Source organism: Nicotiana tabacum, chromosome 7 (assembly GCF_000715075.1).
Source record: "Nicotiana tabacum cultivar K326 chromosome 7, ASM71507v2, whole genome shotgun sequence".
Taxonomy (NCBI): Eukaryota; Viridiplantae; Streptophyta; class Magnoliopsida; order Solanales; family Solanaceae; genus Nicotiana; species Nicotiana tabacum.
The window spans coordinates 14,325,126-14,346,038 of record NC_134086.1 but is presented as its reverse complement, the minus strand read 5'-3'; the positions used below and the strand labels follow the sequence as shown (position 1 = coordinate 14,346,038).

Here is a 20,913-nt window from a genome sequence, read left to right as displayed (position 1 = left end):
GACTTGGGTAGCACAGATGTTGAAGCATTACTTGTCGTCCTACACTACTTACCTCATTTCAGAAGCCCATGCCCATAGGAAGGCTTGCAAAGTGGCGGATCTTGCTCATAGATTTTGACATAATATATGTGACTCGAATGGCGATGAAAGACCAAGCATTGGCCGATCATTTGGCCAAGAACCTAGTCGATGAGGAATATGAACCATTAAGAACTTATTTTCCCGATGAAGAGGTGATACATATTGACGAGGTGGAGCAGGTTGAAAAACCAGGTCGGAAACTTTTATTTGATGGAGCTGCTAACATGAAAGGTGTCGGGATAGAGGCAGTGCTTATTTTTAAAACAGGGAATCACTACCCTGTTACAGCCCAACTACGATTCTACTGTACCAACAACATGGCTGAGTACGAGGCATGAATTCTGGTACTAAGGCTAGCTGTAGATATGGGAATCCAAGAAGTCTTGGTCTTGGGGGACTCGGACCTTCTAGTGCACCAGATTGAAGGAGAATGGGAGACAAGGGATTTAAAGCTTATACTGTATCGATATTGTGTGCATGATCTTTGTCAGCAGTTTCGATTAATAGAATTCAGGCACATTCCAAGGATCTATAATGAGATCGCCGATGCTTTGGCTACCTTGGTGTCGATGTTACATCATCCATATAAGGCTTATGTTGACCCTTTGCATATTCAGATTCGTGATCAGCATGCTTACTACTATATGATTAAGGAGGAAATTGATGGTGAACCATGGTTCTATGACATCAGAGAGTATATCAAGATGGGGTGTATCCAGTACAAGCCACATGTGATCAAAAGAGAACAATTCGTCATTTGGCAAGTGGATTTTTCTTCAGTGGAGGAGTTTTGTGCAAAAGGACTCCAGATCATGGATTGTTTAGATGCATAGATGCTACACAGGCCACGACTATCATGACCGAAATACATTCCAGAGTTTACAGGCCGCACATGAGTGGGTACATTTTGGCAAAGAAGATTCTTCGGGCATGTTATTATTGGCTCACCATGGGGCGAGATTGTATCAGTTTTGTGCGTAAATGTCATCAATGCCAAGTACATGGAGTTTTAATTCATTCTCCACCATCTAAATTACACACATTGTCCGTGTCATGGCCCTTTGTTGCTTGGGGTATGGATGTCATTGGACCAATTGAGCCGGCAGCATCCAATGGGCACATGTTCATTCTGGTGGCCATTGATTATTTCACAAAGTGGGTCGATGCTAAAACTTTCAAGTCTGTGACCAAGAAGGCACTGGTCGATTTTGTTCATTCAAATATCATTTGTCGGTTCGGAATCCCAAAGGTGATCATCACAGATAATGGGGCTAATCTTAATAGTCATCTGATGAAGGAGTGTGTCAAGAGTTTAAAATCATGCATCGCAATTTCACCCCGTATCGCCCCAAGGCAAATGGAGCAGTCGAGGCAGCCAACAAAACATAAAAAAGATACTTCGAAAAATGGTGCAAGGTTCCAGGCAATGGCATGCGAAGTTGCCCTTTGCGTTGTTGGGTTATTGCACTACTGTTAGCACTTCAGTAGATGCAACCCCTTACTTGTTGGTATATGGAACAGAAGCAGTGATACCCGCGGAAGTTGAAATTTTATCCCTTCAGATTATTGCTGAAGCCGAAATTGATGATGATGAGTAGGTCAAAGCCCATCTAGAACAATTGAGATTGATTGATGAAAAAAGATTGGCAGCAGTGTTTCATGGCCAGTTGTATCAAAAAAGAATGGCAAGAGTATACAACAAGAACGTGCGTCCGCGGAAATTTGAAGTGGGTCAACAAGTATTGAAACACATCCTTCCACATCAGGCTGAGGCAAAAGGCAAGTTCACCCCAAATTGGCAGGGGTCGTTCATCGTAACGAGAGTGTTGTCCCATGGTGCTTTGTATTTAATAGATATAGAAGGCAAATGTGTAGATATGGCTATCAATTCTGATGCCGTCAAAAGATATTATGTATGATTTCTTTGGTTTTTCTAATTTGTTTGTACTTGGCATATTTTGGAGATTGGAATGACGAAGGCATTTTATTCTGCTATCTAAATACTTTACCCTTTGTTACCCCTTTGAGCCTTATTCATTTCCTTTCATACCTCTCTTTTGAAATTAGTAGCACATTTCAGAAACACGAACACAAAAGGTAAGTAAAGAGAAAAAGAGAAAAGAGAAGAGAAAAGAGAAGAGAAAACAGAAAGAAAAGAATGGAAAAGAGTGAAAAACAAGAAATATGGCTATGAAGAATAGTGCAAAATGAATCAAATATGCCAAAGGAATGATCGGACAGTTGAAACTCAACCTTGGAAAAAAATTTAGGATTTTGAAATTTTCAATTGTCCGCTCTCTGATATCGCAATTCCCAAAGAGTCTTCGCAAATGTAAAGATATCAGAAGTGCCCAGTTATGGAAATTGTGAAGATATCTTTGCAATTGCGAAGGACTCAGAGATGCCCCATTTTGGGAATTACGAAGAATTATTGGGAGTTGTGAAGGTCTCAGTACAGGCATTTTTCGCAATTGCGATGGAATCTTTGCAAATGCGAAGAGGCCATCACAATTGCGAGCCATTGTCCCCAGCCAAGATTTTCCACAGACAACAGTACCAAGCCCTCAAATTTTGCAATCCAAGCTATTTTTAATGAACCCAATCATCTTTCAAACATGAATCATGCACTAGACCTCACAAACAACCATGAATCAACAAAAATATCGATATTTCGACCAAGAATTTCATTCGGGCCTTTCATCGATCACATAAAAGGCTCAAAAAATTCACTTCTATTTGACAAGCCTTGGATACTCAAACTTCCCCAAATTTTTAGCAAAGAACATAATCACACACTCTCAACCAACCTCACCTAGAAATCGGCATAAGTTTTGTACAAATTTTTGAACAATTCCGGGCAGAGAATGATACCCATTTGAAATATAGGGTTTCAGAGAATCGAAGAGGAAAAGAAAAAGAAGAAGAAGAAAAAGAAGAAGAAGAAGAAGAAGAAGAAGAAAAATGAGTGATTAAGCTTTCATACCTGAATCCTTGCAATTAGGAGTGGGAGTTAGCGGAGTTTTACAGTAGGGAGAGTGAGGGAGACAATAGTTTGAGAGCTTTAGGCTTTTTCTTCAATTTTTGTTCAAAATGAGCGAACGTCTATTTTTACCTCTCTGATGTCGCAATTGCGACACAACCTTCACAATTGCGAAGATTAATTACCTGCTATTGTCGTAATTGAAATAATCAAAAAAATATAATAAAAAATCTATTTAAAATATTTATAAATTATAATTTAACTATGAATAATATAAAAAATATGACATATATCATAATATGCAAATTAGCTGCAATGTCGTTGCAACTCAAACAACAAAAGTAATATATTCGATGCGAAATCTTATATGTATCTCTTAAGGAGTATTGAATCTTGAAAGAATTTTGATATTATAATTTAATATTTTTTTAAATACTCCTTTTAATTAATATGTTTTCTATTTGAAAGAGAATTATATAAAAACATAATTCACGATTAAGTATGATTCTCTAGCATAATTTATTTTTAAGTTTCAACAAGTCAATAAAGTGACACATAATTCACCATACCATACCATGATAACTAATTATTTGTAAATAGTTACTAGCTAATACTGGACTATTAAATTAATAAGTATTGTATCTCGTAAACGTGAAAAAAATAATATTTGGGAAAATGATTATTAAAAAAAATTATGGACTATTATATAATAAAGACATAACAAAAGTTAATAAATAAATAATTTTAAATGAAAGATTTATTTAAAATTTATTATCATAGCAGTCCTAGTGGATAACGTGGAATAATTTTTATTTTAATTATGACATAAAATACTCTTAATTTACTGATTAAGAAAAAATTAATTTTGAATAGTCAATGATTTATTAAGAAAATTTGAGGATTTACAAGGTTCGTTACACACAATTACATAAAGTTCTATTAGGCAAGCCCAATACGCTGGCCGTTGGGCGTGTCTGGGACGTAAGCCCCAACGGCCGAGGTGTAAGTCTCACGAAACTAAGACCCATACATAAGTCCAGGAGCGTTTTACGAGTGCTCCGCTCCGGGACGAGTCCCAATTCTGCCTTTTAAAACAGAGATCTGAACAACCGTCCACTCAAGGGCTTAAGCTAAAAGTTGGTGTGTATAAAATATATATATGATTCATATGTAATAAGTGTATAAGTACGTTTAATTAGGGTATAATCTTTAAATATATACTAGCTAGAAAAAATAAATTGTGAATCCGACCGGCTATTTAGGTAAAGATTCCCTTTCTTCTTATCTAGCAATGTGTACTCTCAAAACATATAGCAATTTGTGTCTCTTTGTATTTAACGAACTATGGTACAGACGTCTAGTTAGTTGTATATATATTTTCAGTAACTTAACCCGCATGTTTCAAGGAAACAAAAATGTGCTAATCGTAAAATCCCAAATGTCACACCTCCTTTTTCACCTACAATCCGGAAAAGGGTATATGTAAAGGGAGTTTTTCTAATTAAAGGACAATCGAAACGGGATTTATTTTAAGAAATTCAGAGTTGCCACTTGGGATATTTATGGTGTCCCAAATCACCGATTGAATTCTGGATCGAGGAAAATATGACTCTGTTTAACAGTCCGCGAACCAGAAATCCGAGTAAAGAATTCTGTTAACCCTGGAGAAGGTGTTATGCATTCCCGGATTCCGTGGTTCTAGCAAGGTCGCTCAACTATCATATTCAGCTTATTTATCTGATTTTAATACATGTTGAACCTATGTGCCAATTTTAGCTTTCAACCGCTTTTATTCAATTATTTTTAGAGAAAATTGAACGTCGTTTAAAACGTGTCTTTGGATTGCATCACATGAAATGCACCTGCAATCCTGAACACATTTTATTCAACGTTTTTGCGATTTGATTTGGGTCACATGAAATGCACACCCGAGTTTAAGAAGGTAAATTATTAAAAGCGCACCTAAAGTGACTAATGCGTTATTATCTTTGGGGAGGGCTGTGAAATTCGCTAAACGACCCATCTCGAATTCTAAGTATTTTATTATAGACATTTAAGATGACCCCGCAATTTATGCATTTTGTTTAGCAAGGCTCGCCTCATTTATTATTTAAAGGTCAACCTAAAGCAAACTACAATTTTCTACTTAGTTTGTCTCTAATAATAAAAGAAAAAGCCCTAATTAATTAGTATTGTTCAAGAACTAAACATGTCCACAATCACGATAATATTTTAAACGGCCCTAAAGATTTCTCTAGGAATATTTATTATTTTACCTCTACATTATAAAATTAACACAAGAGTTATTTGTTACTAAGTGTCTAACTATGGCTTGCCTCAAATTTCCATTTTTTAAGACCCTAATTATTTAACACTAAAGTACTTGAGAAGTCCCTTCCAAACAACAAAGCTTTATTAAACCATTTTATTAGCGGAAGGGCCTGAATATTTTGGCAACACCGACTGCAAGCAATGACTTCAGGATCAAATCCCTAAAGTCATACCTACCAGTGATCTCTCATAATCTTTTTAACTGTTGAGGAGGGGAGAAAAATGAGTCGGGCATGAATAAGAACTTTATATATATCAATCAATAATAATCCCCTTTTAAACGAAGGCATAAACTATATGAAAACATCAATTGGTTACAGTTAAGACCAGGCAATCTATACATACATAGCCAAAATTTCAGCATGAGCTATTGTTGTATACAATCTATACCTTGAGCACAGTTGGACAACTTAACACATGAATCATAACAAGAAAACAAAAGTATAAACAGCAGAAGCTAATAGAATTTAACATTCAAACAAGACTCTTATTCAAATTCCAATTCGAACATCCAAATCTGGTTCCAACTTGTGGCACTTCATTTGTTAGCAAAGGGTATGAAGGAATACCTGGAAATGAAAGTCAAAAGGGGGTGAGATCAGAAGAAAAAACAACAGTAATCACCACCAGCAACAAAACAGTCCCAGTTTTAATCCATCTATTAACCTCAGATAGTTCAATGAAACAGTATATGGAAGATGGTTTCAGCCAATTCGAAATTGAAAACCAAAAATAGAAATTAATGAAACAGTAAATTCCACTTTTTTTTTCAGTATTTTCAGAATGTTTTCTTAGCTCTCTGCCCCTATATATCCAGTGTATACCGCTCTCTCCGCCCCCTTTTTTTCTTCTCCTCTCCGAATTTCCTAGCCTTCTACCCTCTTTTAATGTTCTCCCTCTCTCAGAATCTCTTCCAAGTTTTCTTAGCTCTCTGTCCCTGTATATCTAGAGTGTATATAGAGTGTATACCGCTCTCTCCGCCCCCCTCTTTTTTTTTCTCCGAATTTCCTAGGCTTCTACCCTCTTTTAATGTTCTCCCTCTCTCAGAATCTCTTCCAAGTTTTCTTAGCTCTCTGCCCCTGTATATCCAGTGTATCCAGAGTGTATATCGAGTGTATATTTCTCTCTCCGCCCCCCTCTTTTTTTCTTTTCTAATCTGATTTTCAGCTCCCTTAAATGGGCATTCAATTAGTGCATTTTCCACTACCAATTCAACTTTTTATTTCTTTAATCATCCACTTAATTGTCCACTCAATTAGTGCTTTTAGTTAATTTGATAATGCAAATACTACCCTACAATTATTAAAAGCTTCTCAATTAGTAAATTGGCCCAACTAGATTTTCCTCTTCTTATTCTCAATGGGTTTGGCTGAGTTTTGGTTTTGGGCCTGGCTAAATTGGCCCAACCAGATTTTCCTCTTCTTATTCTCTTTGGGTTTGGCTGAGTTTTGGTTTTGGGCCTGGCTAAATTGGCCCAACCAGATTTTCCTCTTCTTATTCTCTTTTCCTTTTCAATTTTCTTTTCCTTTTTCTTTTCAACAATTATAATTAAAATCCTAATTAATTATAAAACACCAAATTAACTTAAAAATACTAATTAATTTTAACTAATAATTATCACAAATAATTAAATGTCAAATTAAAAGAAAATCACATAATTTGACTAAAATTACCAAAATATGTTATATTTTTTTTGAATTTTTATTTTTGTAAAACATCTAATTATTAATTAATTCCAAAAAATGTAAAAATCAAATCTCAAATGAAAATGCTATATTTTTATATTTTTAATGCATTAACAAAATTAAACATGCACACAAATATATGCGAACAATCGGGGAAATCACACAATAATTCCTAAAAATAACACATAATTAAAGAAAAGACCTAATTTTGGGAATTATTTTGGAGTAATTCGTATGAGGCAAAAAATCGCGTGCTCACAACTGCCCCTCTTTGTCCGGAAACATGAATAGTTTTTGTACAAAGATAAAGTGAGCGGATACGAGCGATTTTTGCCTGTTTGAATACTCCGTTGGGAAGCATTTTTGAAAGATTTGACCGAACCTATACTTCAAAAGTTTCCTACATATCCTTGGCTATAAAGGAATCGGGTCAATGTAGTTCGGAAAGTTTTGGTAGTTGGGACTACCATGAAGCTGTGGTTTTGTTGTTACTGCTGCTGCTGATACTGCCTACTGACCTCCTTATTACACCATGACAAAAATGAAGAAGCTAGACTAAGCTATAATCTATGTTTTACAAAGATTTATTGCCAAACTTGATCTTGTGACTTATGTTGCCTTGTTGATTTGTGCTTCCTCCGCTGTTTCTTTACCTCTGGCTCGACTTGTGGTCTTCCTTCTAATTTCTGCTAGGGATTTTTGTTGTAACCCTCCGCTTTACTAACTTCAAACTTCAATGTATTCCTCTGTTATATGGGCAGGCTCCCAACTTCAAAACTTGAAAAATGTAAAGACTGAAATGTAATCCCTGCTCTCCAGGCGAGCTCCTGACTGCTAAACTTGAACTGCTTCTCCCTGTTCTCCAAGCAGGTACCTGATTGCTAGACTTGAAATGTATTCCTTGCTCTCCAGGCGGGCTCCTGACTACTAACTTGAAATGTATTCCCTACTCTTCAGGCGGGCTCCTGAATTCAACCAAAATAGACGAAAACAAAGGAAATTTTTCTGCCCCAGTTTGGGTATGTAAGTGTAAAACGAATCACACTACCAAATATCAATAAGAACTTGAAAACTAAAACTTGAATTGTACTCCCTTGTTCTCCAAGCGGGCTCCTGACTGCTGAACTCGAACCGTCTTCTCTTGTTGCTTGACAATATTTTCCCTTGCACCTTGAACCATTTCCCCTGATACTTGAACTGCCTTCCTTCGAAACTTCTTTCCCTAGAAACTTAAGTTGTCTCCCCTTGTTCTCCAGGTGGGTGCCTGATTACAACAAAATAGACAAAACAAAAAAAAATTATTTCCCCAGTTTGCACTAGGAAGATTTGTGAGTTGTTAGCAATATTGTAAATCAAAATATAACTTGAAATACCAAGACTAGGAAGTGCGTCTGCTAGGGGTGTAACATTAATGACTTAAACTAGGAAGTGTGTCTCTTAGGAATAAATTTAAATGACCGAGACTAGGAAGTGCGTCTCCTAGGGGTGAGAACTTCAGTGACTAAAACTCATACGATCCAAACTAGGAAGTGCGTCTCCTAAAAGTGTATCCTAAAAAAACCCAGACTAGGAAGTGCGTCTCCTAAGGGTATAACTTTAGTGCGTGGAACCAGGAATTGCGTCTCCTAGGGGAAAGTTCAATGTAGGAAGTGCATCTCCTAAAACAAAAATATAACCTGAAAAACCCAGACTAGGAAGTGCGTCTCCTAGGGATGAAACTTTAATGACTTAAACTAAGAAGTGTGTCTCCCACGAATGAACTTAAATGAACCAGACTAGGAAGTGCGTCTCCTAGGAGAAAATCTCAATTTAGGAAGTGTGTCTCCTTAAACAACAATATAACCTGAACTACCCAGACTAGGAAGTGCGTCTCCTAGGGGTGAAATCTCAATTTAGGAAGTACGTCTCCTAAAACAAAAATATAACTTGAACTACCCAGACTAGGAAGTGCGTCTCCTAAGGCTGAAATCTCAATTTAGGAAGTGTGTCTCCTAAAACAAAAATATAACCTGAACTATCCAGACTAGGAAGTGCGTCTCCTAGGGGTGAAATCTCAATTTAGGAAGTGTGTCTCCTAAAACAAAAATATAACCTGAACTACCCAGACTAGGAAGTGCATCTCCTATGGGTGAAACATCAATGACTCAAACTAGAAAGTGTGTCTCCTATGGATGAACTATCAATTTAGGAAGTGTGTATCCTAAAACAAAATGTAATTTGGAAGACTTAGACTAGGAAGTGCGTCTCCTAGGGTTAAAACCATCAGTGACTCAAACTTATATGATCCAAACTAGGAAGTGCATCTCCTAAAGGGTAAAATCTCAGTTTAGGAAGTGCGTCTCCTACAATAAAAATATAACCTGAACTACCCAAACTAAGAAGTGCATCTCCTACGGGTTATGTGTGATCTTCTCAATAGCCTTTGCGTAAGCAGAATTGGGGCATTACACCTGAAAATTTCAAGCTTCCCAGCTTTGATATGAACACAGCTTTTGTCCCTGTTTCAGACAAAGAAAACTTGTGAGTTTAAATATGGTGGTTGGTTTGTGGCCTTGACTTTGCGACGATTGCTCCTTCACTTGCCATTATAACTTTGATTTCACCTTGAAAGACGTTGCTTGCTTATTGACTAACCAATTTCTCTGTCACTCATATCACAGAAAATACCTCTTCTCCGTTCAGACCCAATACCCTCTATCTATTGCATTGCTCATAAACCGACATTTACCAAACCCTTGTGTTGTCACATGAATATCAAAGTACGACAATTGCCACCCACTCAGTGTGTATGCTGTTCTTTCTTGAATTAAACCACTGGCCTTGGCCTTGAGGTCTATTGCTCCTTCACTTGTCATGCTAGTTTTGATTTCTACTTGGAAAACCTCGCTTGTCACTAGTTAACCATTTTTGTCAATCTTACCACAGCAGATACCTTTGATCTTTTCACCTAATACCATCCACCTGTTGCATTGTCCATAACTTGAAATGTACCAAACCTTTGTGTTTCACAAGGATCCCAAAGTATGTTGATTGTTACCAGCTCAGTGCTCATGTTGTTTTTCCTGACTTGTGACACTTTGATGTGCTAGCTAGACCCCATTTTGTTCAATCGGAAAGCTGGTGGCAAATTTTGAAGTCATTGCTCACTTGTTTTGACCAAACAAACTCAAAGAGAGGGAGTAACCTAGACAAAAGGCATAGAGTATAGGACAAAGGGAAGAAATTATTCCTAACAAGAAAACTACAAAGTAGAAACCTATCAAACGTGGATACCAACTCTAATGGCCATGACATGCACTTGTGGCCTATTTCGTGAAGCAAATCTGATGTTCAACTCTTGTTGTACCCTTAAACCATGAAACTGGGCTTCAATGCTCCAATTATCCAATCTGATTCACAATTCTTATTCGGCTTGTAGTGCCCGGAGGGTTTTCACCATCAAGCCTCTCTCGTTTTGTTCTTTTCTCTCATCTTACAGTCGCCTCAAGGTGCCCGTAAAGGTTTTCACCAATAAGACTCTCTCACTTTTTATTTCTCTTAGCTTTCATCGCCTTTCGGTACCCGTGGGGGTTTTCATCAATAAGATTCTCTCTTTTTTCTTACTTGAACCAGAGTGTTGCCCTTCGTATGAATCACCTCTGCTTGCTCGACTTGGCATGTCTCGAAGACTGGTCAGAAGGTCTTTCTTTGGACCGTAATGTGGGCTTTTGGATGGAGTTAGGAAGAAAGGGTATCAAAAGGCTCAAAACAACTCAATTGGGTTCAAAATTATAACTTTCGGAATCAGATTTCTTACAACTACCACAACTTCTGCCCCAGTTTCTTGCTTGGGGACTTTTGGATTTTCTTTTGATGAGACCGAACCGTGAGGCTGCCTACGTATCCTTAAAAGGAATTAGGTCGAACGTAGTTCATGACATAGAAATTCCTTTGTTGTTGTATTTTTTTCTTTCCTTTTTCTTCCTCTTTCTCTTTTTTCTCTTTTTTTCACTTTTTGTTGTTTTGTTGTCTTTTTTCTTTTCTTTTCTCTTTTTCCTTTACTTATCTTTTACACTTGTGTTTCTGATCTTTGCTACTGATTCCGAAAGAGGGGTATGAAAGAAAATAAATAAGGCTCAAAGGGGTAACGAAGGATAAAGTGTTTAGATAGCAGAACAAAATGCTTTCGTCATTCCAATCTCCAAAAGATGTCAAGTGCAAACTACACAATTAAACAAACCAAGGAAAACATTTGTATCATCTTTTGATTGTACCAGACTTGATAACCATATCCACGCATTCGCTTTCTACATCTGTTAACTACAATGCACCATTGGACAACACCCTCACTCTCATTACCATGAACGACCCCTGTCAATTTGGGGCAAACTTGCCGTTGGCTTCAACCTGATGCGGCAGGATGCATTTCAATAGGGTTTCTCTATGTTCTATCTGCCCCAGTTTCACGCAATTCGGGCTTGAAATGATCTCAAAATGCCTTTACTTATTTCCCTCAAATTTCCCTATCATCTTCAAAATTGTTTTATTACTTCATGACTAAATTAACTTTTTAAGACCATGCTGAGAATTATGCGTGCATGTCATGTCACTAGATTTAACAGGAAAAGAACTATAAAAGGAAAAGAGAACTAAACAAAAATGACTAGAAATAACAGAAAATAGAAAATTGCATTAGACAGATGGTGAAAGGGTTTGAACAACAGAACAAACAGACTAAAGCGGGGTTACAACCTTGGAACAAACCTAGACAACACGAGCTACTACGACTAAACAAACTAGGCAAAATAAAAGGATAGAAGGGTTTGAGTCACAATATAATATCCGGATTACAACCTTGAAAATAACCCGGACAACAAAAATGACAATAAAATAAACCACCAAAACTTCTCTCCGGCTGACCAAGAAATAGAGCGTCTTTCCAATTACCAAGAACGGCATCTTATCCACTGAGTTCCTCATCAATATTGCCAAGACCATTACTAACTTCAATATCATCAACTTCAGTCAACAAGTTACCAAGAGGGTTTGTGTGCTCCCTGACACTGTCATTGATCACAATTACCCCTTCTTGAATCATTCTTTCTATTTCCCTTTGACTGAAGTACGCCATCAATAATTTGTCTTTCCCACCGACACCTCTCATCTTACTGCAGTAGCCTCTCAAATGGGCCATGGGATCTCCATACCCGTCATATAAATCGAACTTTGGCATCTTAAACCCATAAGGCAGTTGGACGTCAGGAAACAAGCACAAGTCTTTGTAAGCCACGCTCATCTGGCTCCCTATCCCTTGCATGTTTCTTAAAGACTGCTCTAAGATTTTCACCTTCCTGGATATCTCATCTTGCTCCACTATCTTAGAAAGCTTTTCAGTTTCACCGGGAAGCTCAAAATGAGGAGCGAGAGAGTATGAATCTGAGACTTTAAAAGTTGGTTCTGGTGCATAGTGTTGGGCATCAGGGACTTTGAACACAACCTCGTTAGAGGATCGAGGAAAAGTAGCTGGGGGAGGAACTACAAGAGCATGAGTGGTCAAAGGGGCGGGATATGATGTGCTTTTAAGGGGTGGAGTGTGAAAAGGTTGTGGGGAGATATCAACAGCAGTGGGAACCTGGACTTGTGATAGTAATGGGATAGTTGCAGGGTTTTCAGTGTAGTTAGTGGGGAATGAAGGTGGAGGATGGCCCCTGATCCAAGACTGATACATTTCTGCCATCTGTTGTTTCACCCTTTGGAACTCTTCTTTCAATTCAGACTCTGACTCCACAAACTCCCTTGACGGGTCAACAACTCTTGTGTCCAAGTTTTTGCTAGTCATGGCTACCTTGCCCTTTGGCCTTGTGTTGAATGGATGAGTTACCTTAAGAATCACAAACCAACCACCCTTCTTTTGTGAATATAACAAAATGAAGCTATCACGTTAGCGTTAGGGCATTTAATAGCAAAAATATCACATTGCGTGCAATGCACCTAGCAACAATTAATGATTCTAGAATGACTTCGAGGGTCATAAAGTCACTTGGCATCATCCCAATTTGTCCATTCAACCTCCCTTTTCTTTGCTTTTCTAGCACTTGCTTGATCATTTTCCTTCCTCTCTTTTTTTCTAAGTATCACTCTTTTCTTTCCTCTCATTTCTCACGACCCATAATTTCACCCTTTTTTTCTTTTCTTTTTTCCCCTTTTTTCCTTTTTTTTTTCTTTTAAAAAAATAAAATGATTCGATCGAACCCTATGTAGGTTGCCTACGTATCGTGACGCTACATGAATCAGATCTTTGCGTAGTTCTGGAAGATCGGGAACGAAATAACAAACCAACATTTCCTTTTTCATTCTCTTCTTCTTTTTTCCTTTTTACCTTAGTGACTAATCCGATGAGAAAAGAGAAATAAAAGAAGCAAATCTTTTCTTTTTTGTTTGAATTTTCTAGACTAAATGCTCTATAACCTATTCTAAACTCAAGCTTAATGAGCACATATCTTTTCACCTTTTTTTTTGAAACAAATACTCTATAGGAAATTATTAAGGAAAATCCCTACAAGAGAAAAAATATTTTTTTGATTTTTTCTTTTCTTTTTTAAGAAGGAAATCTAAAGGCCAGACCAAAGAAAAATATTTTGAATTTTCACTTGATATCTTGAAGAAAAGACTTCGAAACAAGAAATGAAAAAGATCAAAAAAACTGTTTTTGAATTTGAATTTTTGATTACCTAAGGAAGAAACTTTGAAAATAAACCAAAGAAAAAGTATTGTTGTTTTCTTTTTCTTATATGTACAATGTCCTAAAATAAAAGAATTTTTTTTTCAAGTCATTTTTCATCAATTTCCCAAAGAAAAACCTCAACAGAAAATCTTTTTGGATTTTTGGATTTAATATCTTAAAAGAAAACTTTTAAAGGGGTACTAAAGAAAATTCTTTTTTTTTTTGAATTTTTGGTCTTAATATACTAAAGGGAACATAAAAAATATCCATTTTAAGTCCTAGATATTAATTGCCTAAAGGAAAAACAACCTCGAAATTTTTCCATTTCTAGAATTAGTATTCTAAATAAAGGAAAATATAAAGCAGAAAATAACAATAATAAAGGACTTGACATTACTGTACAAAAGTAGAAAGTAAAAGACAATATAAAAAGAAGAACAGCCTCAAGACATAAAAATAAAACAAATCTCCTTAAGCAACTCCCGACTGAGCGATCCTGACTGGATGGTCACGAGGTGTCTGTCATGCTTAAACTCCGATAAATAAATCCACACTTGTATAAGAAAACTTAAATCAATACTATGTGAGATAAAAACATTCCTTACTAGACACATGGTTGACATGATTGAGGCTACTTTTGCAAAATGACTTATTTGACCAAAAGGTGGCTAGAAGTGCAAAATTTGGCTATGACCCCGCGAAGCCAAGAACCTAAGATTTACTAGAAAGACCGAACCCTATGTGGGTTGCCTACGTATCCCGCCCCAAGAGACGAGAATCAGGTTAGCGTAGTTCGGGCAGATTGGATACGGGCGAGAATAATAAAAAAAACCACTAATTTATAGAAATCACTTTTTTTTTGCTTTTTCTTGAAAAATGACGAAACATGCAAAAAAAATTTTGGATTTTATTTTTTATTTTCTGATTTTCGACAAATAATGAAAAAGTGCAAAAAAAAAATGAATTTTCAAGCTCGCTTTATCTTCACACTTCAGCCTCTCTTTTTTCTTTTTTTTCTCTTTTTTTTCATTCGCCCTCAATTATCATTGGTCCGCCAAATGACCCTTTTACCCTTGAAGAAATGCAACATGTAGCACATAGGATGCATCAAGATGGCCTGTTATTTTGGGTACACCTGTCCTAGACGGACTCAACCCCTGTGTTGAGTCCCCAAAGTCAAATGCACATGATGCAAACAAACGTTCCTACTAGGGATCCGGCATGAGTCTGAGTTATTCTAGGTTCAAAACCTGGGTTTATTGTTCTAGACCTGACTTACCCGAGCGGACAGCTCGAGCCGGAGGGGGGGCAGCGTACCGGGAATACAGAATCTTTACCGGCTTTGCAACTTGTCCGAACCTCGTTCTAAATTTGGAATATGACTCTAACAGAAAAGAAGTCACACGAAGTGCACACTTCTTCATGATTAGAAGACTCAGAGAGAAGAGGGATTTCGCAACAATTTATATACAGTTCACGGAATATCAAAGCGGTAAAAGCAATCAATTAGCACATTAGGCCCAGATCATGTAACAAAACCAAATAATGGATAAAGCCAACTATAACAATTATTCTAAGCTCGAATTCTTGAACCCTGAACCAGAGATTCTGGGTTCGTGTCCCCAGCAGAGTCGCCAGAGCTGTCACACCTCCTTTTTAACCTACACCCCGGAAAAGGGTATATGTAAAGGGAGTTTTTCTAATTAAAGGACAATCGAAACGGGATTTATTTTAAGAAATTCAGAGTCGCCACTTGGGAGATTTATGGTGTCCCAAGTCACCGATTGAATCCCGAATCGAGGAAAATATGACTCTGTTTAACAATCCGCGAACCAGAAATCCGAGTAAGGAATTTTGTTAACCCGGGAGAAGGTGTTAGGCATTCTCGGATTCCGTGGTTCTAGCACGGTCGCTCAACTATCATATTCAACTTATTTATCTGATTTTAATACATGTTGAACCTATGTGCCAATTTTATCTTTCAACCGCTTTTATTCAATTATTTTTAGAGAAAATTGAACGTCGTTTAAAATGTGTCTTTAGATTGCGTCACGTGAAATGCACCCGCAATCTTGAACACATTTTATTCAACATTTTTGGGATTTGATTTGGGTCACATGAAATGCACACCCGAGTTTAAGAAGGTAAATTATTAAAAGCGCACCTAAAGTGACTACTGCGTTATTATCTTTGGGGAGGGCTGTGAAATTCGCTAAACGGCCCATCTCGAATTCTAAGTATTTTATTATAGACATTTAAGAGGACCCCGCAATTTATGCATTTTTGTTTAGCAGGGTTCGCCTCATTTATTATTTAAAGGCCAACCTAAAGAAAACTACAATTTTCTACTTAGTTTGTCTCTAATAATAAAAGAAAAGGCCCTAATTAATTAGTATTGTTTAAGAACTAAACATGTCCACAATCACGATAATATTTTAAACGGCCCTAAAGGTTTCTCTAGGAATGTTTATTATTTTACCTCTACATTATGAAATTTACACAAGAGCCATTTGTTACTAAGTGTCTAACTATGGCTTGCCTCAAATTTCCATTTTTTAAGACCCTAATTATTTAACACTAAAGTACTTGAGAAGTCCCTTCCAAACAACAAGGCTTTATTAAACCATTTTATTAGCGGAAGGGCCTGAATATTTTGGCAACGCCGGCAGCAAGCAAGGACTTCAGGATCGAATCCCTGAAGCCATACCTACCAGTGATCTCTCATAATCTTTTTAACCGTTGAGGAGGGGAGAAAAACGAGTCGGGGCATGAATAAGAACTTTATATATATCAATCAACAATAATCCCCTTTTAAACTAAGGCATAAACTATATGGAAACATCAATTGGTTACAGTTAAGACCAGGCAATCTATACATACATAGCCAAAATTTCAGCAGGAGCTATTGTTGTATACAATCTATACCTTGAGCACAGTTGGACAACTTAACACATGAATCATTACAAGAAAACAAAAGTATAAACAGCAGAAGCTAATAGAATTTAACATTCAAACAATACTCTTATTCAAATTCTAATTCGAACATCCAAATTTGTATACAAATTCAATCTGGTTCCAACTTGTGGCACTTCATTTGTTAGCAAAGGGTATGAAGGAATACCTGGAAATGAAAGTCAAAAGGGGGTGAGATCAGAAGTAAAAACAACAGCAATCACCAGCAGCAACAAAACAGTCACAGTTTTAATCCAGCTATTAACCCTAGATAGTTCAATGAAACTGTATATGGAAGATGGTTTCAGCCAATTCGAAATTGAAAACCAAAAATAGAAATCAATGAAACAGTAAATTCCAGTTTTTTTTCCAGTATTTTCAGAATGTTTTCTTAGCTTTCTGCCCCTGTATATCCAGTGTATCTAGAGTGTATATCGAGTGTATATCAAGTGTATACCGCTCTCTCCGCCCCCTTTTTTCTTCTCCTCTCCGAATTTCCTAGCCTTCTACCCTCTTTTACTGTTCTCCCTCTATCAGAATCTCCTCCAAGTTTTCTTAGCTCTCTGTCCCTGTATATCTAGAGTGTATATCGAGTATATACCGCTCTCTCCGCCCCCCTCTTTTTTTTTTCTCCGAATTTCCTAGCCTTCTACCCTCTTTTAATGTTCTCCCTCTCTTAGAATCTTTTCCAAGTTTTCTTAGCTCTCTGCCCTGTATATCCAGTATATCTAGAGTGTATATCGAGTGTATACCGCTCTCTCCGCCCCCCTCTTTTTTTTCTTTTCTAATCTGATTTTCAGCTTCCTTAAATGGGCATTCAATTAGTGCATTTTCTACTACCAATTCAACTTTTCATTTCTTTAATCATCCACTTAATTGTCCACTCAATTAGTGCTTTTAGTTAATTTGATAATGCAAATACTATCCTACCACTATTAGAAGCTTCTCAATTAGTAAATTGGTCCAACCAGATTTTCCTCTTCTTATTCTCAATGGGTTTGGCTGAGTTTTGGTTTTGGGCCTGGCTAAATTGGCCCAACCAGATTTTCCTCTTCTTATTCTCTTTGGGTTTGGCTGAGTGTTGGTTTTGGGTCTGGCTAAATTGGCCCAACCAGATTTTCCTCTTCTTATTCTCTTTTCCTTTTCAATTTTCTTTTCCTTTTTCTTTTCAACAATTAAAACTAAAATCCTAATTAATTATAAAACACCAAATTAACTTAAAAATACTAATTAATTCTAACTAATAATTATCACAAATAATTAAATGCCAAATTAAAAGAAAATCACACAATTTGACTAAAATTACAAAAATATGTTATTTTTTTTTTTTGAATTTTCATTTTTGTAAAACATCTAATTATTAATTAATTCCAAAAAATGTAAAAATCAAATCTCAAATGAAAATGCTATATTTTTGTATTTTTAAAGCATTAACAAAATTAAACATGCACACAAATATATGCGAACAATCAGAGAAATCACACAATAATTCCTAAAAATAACACATAATTAAAAAAAAGACCTAATTTTGGGAATTCTTTTGGAGTAATTCGTATGAGGCAAAAAATCGCGTGCTCACACCAAATAGTATGCAAATCCTAATGAAGTATGTGCAACGATATGTAAAGGGCCAATACGTATAAAATTTAAAATTTAGATAACTTTGTGTAGCACCCCAAAATTTTTACAATATTTGCATTCTTGATTGAGCATTTTTTTTATAACGAGGAAATATTTTACTTTGCACTTCCAAAATGTGAAATGGTCAGTATATGAAAATTTCTTACTTTAGGTTGTGTTAATATTGGCAAGGAAGTTCCATGGTGTTGCTATATGTAACACTTAATATTATTTTGACGAGTTGTTATTAAATATAGTATATAATTAAGTTTTGGGTTTCCAACCTTTTGTATTTATCTAAGAATATTTAGTAGTTGAGGAATCATTTTATTTCATATCTATCCGTAAGCTCCCTATTCTTCTACTCTTCAGAAACAAAGAAGAAGAAATATCTACCTCTATCTCTTTCTATCTCTATCTTTCTACTCTATCTCTCTATCTCTATCTCTCTCTATCTTTTTCCTCTGTAAGAACAAGAAGCTGAAGGTTCATAAAAAAAAACCATGGATTTCTACTAAATCAACACACAAAATTCGTTTTTGGTGAAGATCAAGTTGCTCCTCTTGGTAAGTTTCTATAACCCGTTTTTATACTAGACATCTACTAGTATTTTCTATATATCTTTTTGTACAGAGCTCCAATTTAAGTGATCTAGGACTTTCTGGAAAGGTATTTTATAAATCTACAACTCTTATGAAGGAATCGAAATCTAGTTTTGTCGGTATATACCTGAAAAATGGTCAAAAAGTACAGGGCAGGTGCTGTCCAGATTTTCAGTTCTTGAAATACTCTATGTACTGCTGTTAGTAAATTTAGCATAACTTTTTTTTCAAAATTGATATGGTGGTTATTCAAGATTTTCTGAAACGGTAAGACATAGATCTACAACTTTTGTGAAGACTATAAAGTCTATTTCGTCCGTATAGATCTTCAAAACTGAGTCACACCTTGGAACAGTGATACTGTCCAGAATTTCTGTTTCAAACGTTTTTGGGTAATTTTCACCAATATCATGTTTAGTTGACTTGTTAAATCACTGAACTTATTTAGATATTTGATTATGTATTTAAGGTATATAAACCCTTGAAAAAAACATCAAAGGGGAAGTGTTTGAGGAAGTGGACAGATTTGGTTTGTTTACGGCGTAGACGATTCGAACGTCCCCAAGTTGTGATTGAACTGTTTTATGGTAAAACACCAAGGTTTGTGTATAAACTTGTACTCTTTTTGCTTGCTAGAAATATGTTGAAATAACCTGATATTTTGTTTTTATTGTCTTCAATTTATATTGTTATATTCGTATTATATTAAGTCATGTCAGAAATTTGCTAAATCGCCCATTCGTACGGATTGTTTGATCATTTTGCATTCTTGTTGGGACTTTGTCCTTCTTGTGGCAGTGATTTGGTCACTCACTTGGCATGCCTCTTGATTCGGATCTTTTGCCATCTTGACTTTGGATTTGTAGTTCGTCTTGGATTATGGAACTTGTCCGTGTTAAGTACGAACTAGGAAGCCATTTTTAATATGGTTCTTGATTCTCTTGTCTATTGGGTTTTGACCCTACTTGATTTGGGGCTTCGGTCCATCTTGATATCTGATTATGCTTAGTGTGATGACATGACGTACATATTGGGCGAAAAATGGATATTTGGTATACTTCCTTAAATTGATAGTATACACTTTCTAGACTCTTGAGCATTGTTATTGATATTTGGAAACACTTCAAAGTTTGATATTGGTATGTTTGATATATTTGTTCACTTGCTTTAAATTATGTTAAATTGAGCTAACTATGACTGAAAAGGGGAATTGGAGAATTTAATGACTCCAAGCCTAAAGTTTATACACCACTAAGCTTTATGCTTAGCGATAGTTGTTTTCTATCGCAGGAAATGTTCGGGATGAAATCTGAAGATGGCCAGGGTGAATTAGTCTTTTGGAAGAACTTATGAAGATCACATTTGCATATGCACCTTGGTTTTGCATAGTTTTGGGACGTATACATGATGTACAGGATATACAGAATATATATATATATATATATATATATATATATGTCACACTTATGTTATTTGGAGGCTTGTTGGTTTTTAAAGACCAAAAAAAAAATCTTGTAACTTGAATTTGTAACCTACTTTATTGTATTAGGGTATTTTAATGACTCAAGTCTTGTAATATGCTGAATTTACACTTTGTCTTGTAAATATGTAGAAAAGGAGAAAACTAGTTTCCCTTTCTTTATACCCGATAGTTTAAAATTTATGTATAATACAAACTTGCAGTGATTTTGATTGAGTGTATAAATTTGTTAGAAAGTTGTTTTAATCTCTTGATTGCTCAAGAAGGGTTATATCACCCTGTGTTAATATTTTGACATTGTATTTTATTTTAAATAAAATTATGGTGTATGTTAAAAAAAATATATTGCACTTTGAACCTTTTCGCATGGGCCTATTTCCGCTACTAAATTACTTTGAATATTTTTATTAATATCTCTTTTAATATTTTGTAAGTAGGGAATTAGATTTGTTTCTTAAGTAGTAGCCTCCCAAAGGGGT

General features: G+C 36.0%; 1 long non-coding RNA gene across 1 annotated transcript; it reads left to right on the top strand.

Moving 5' to 3' along the window:
• Positions 1-18,722: 18,722 nt before the first annotated feature.
• LOC142182643 (uncharacterized) lies at positions 18,723-20,637 on the top strand. The gene is made up of 3 exons (XR_012711496.1): positions 18,723-18,918; positions 19,424-19,554; positions 20,245-20,637. It is a non-coding gene; the product is annotated as an uncharacterized LOC142182643 (long non-coding RNA).
• The last annotated feature ends 276 nt before the right edge of the window (positions 20,638-20,913 follow it).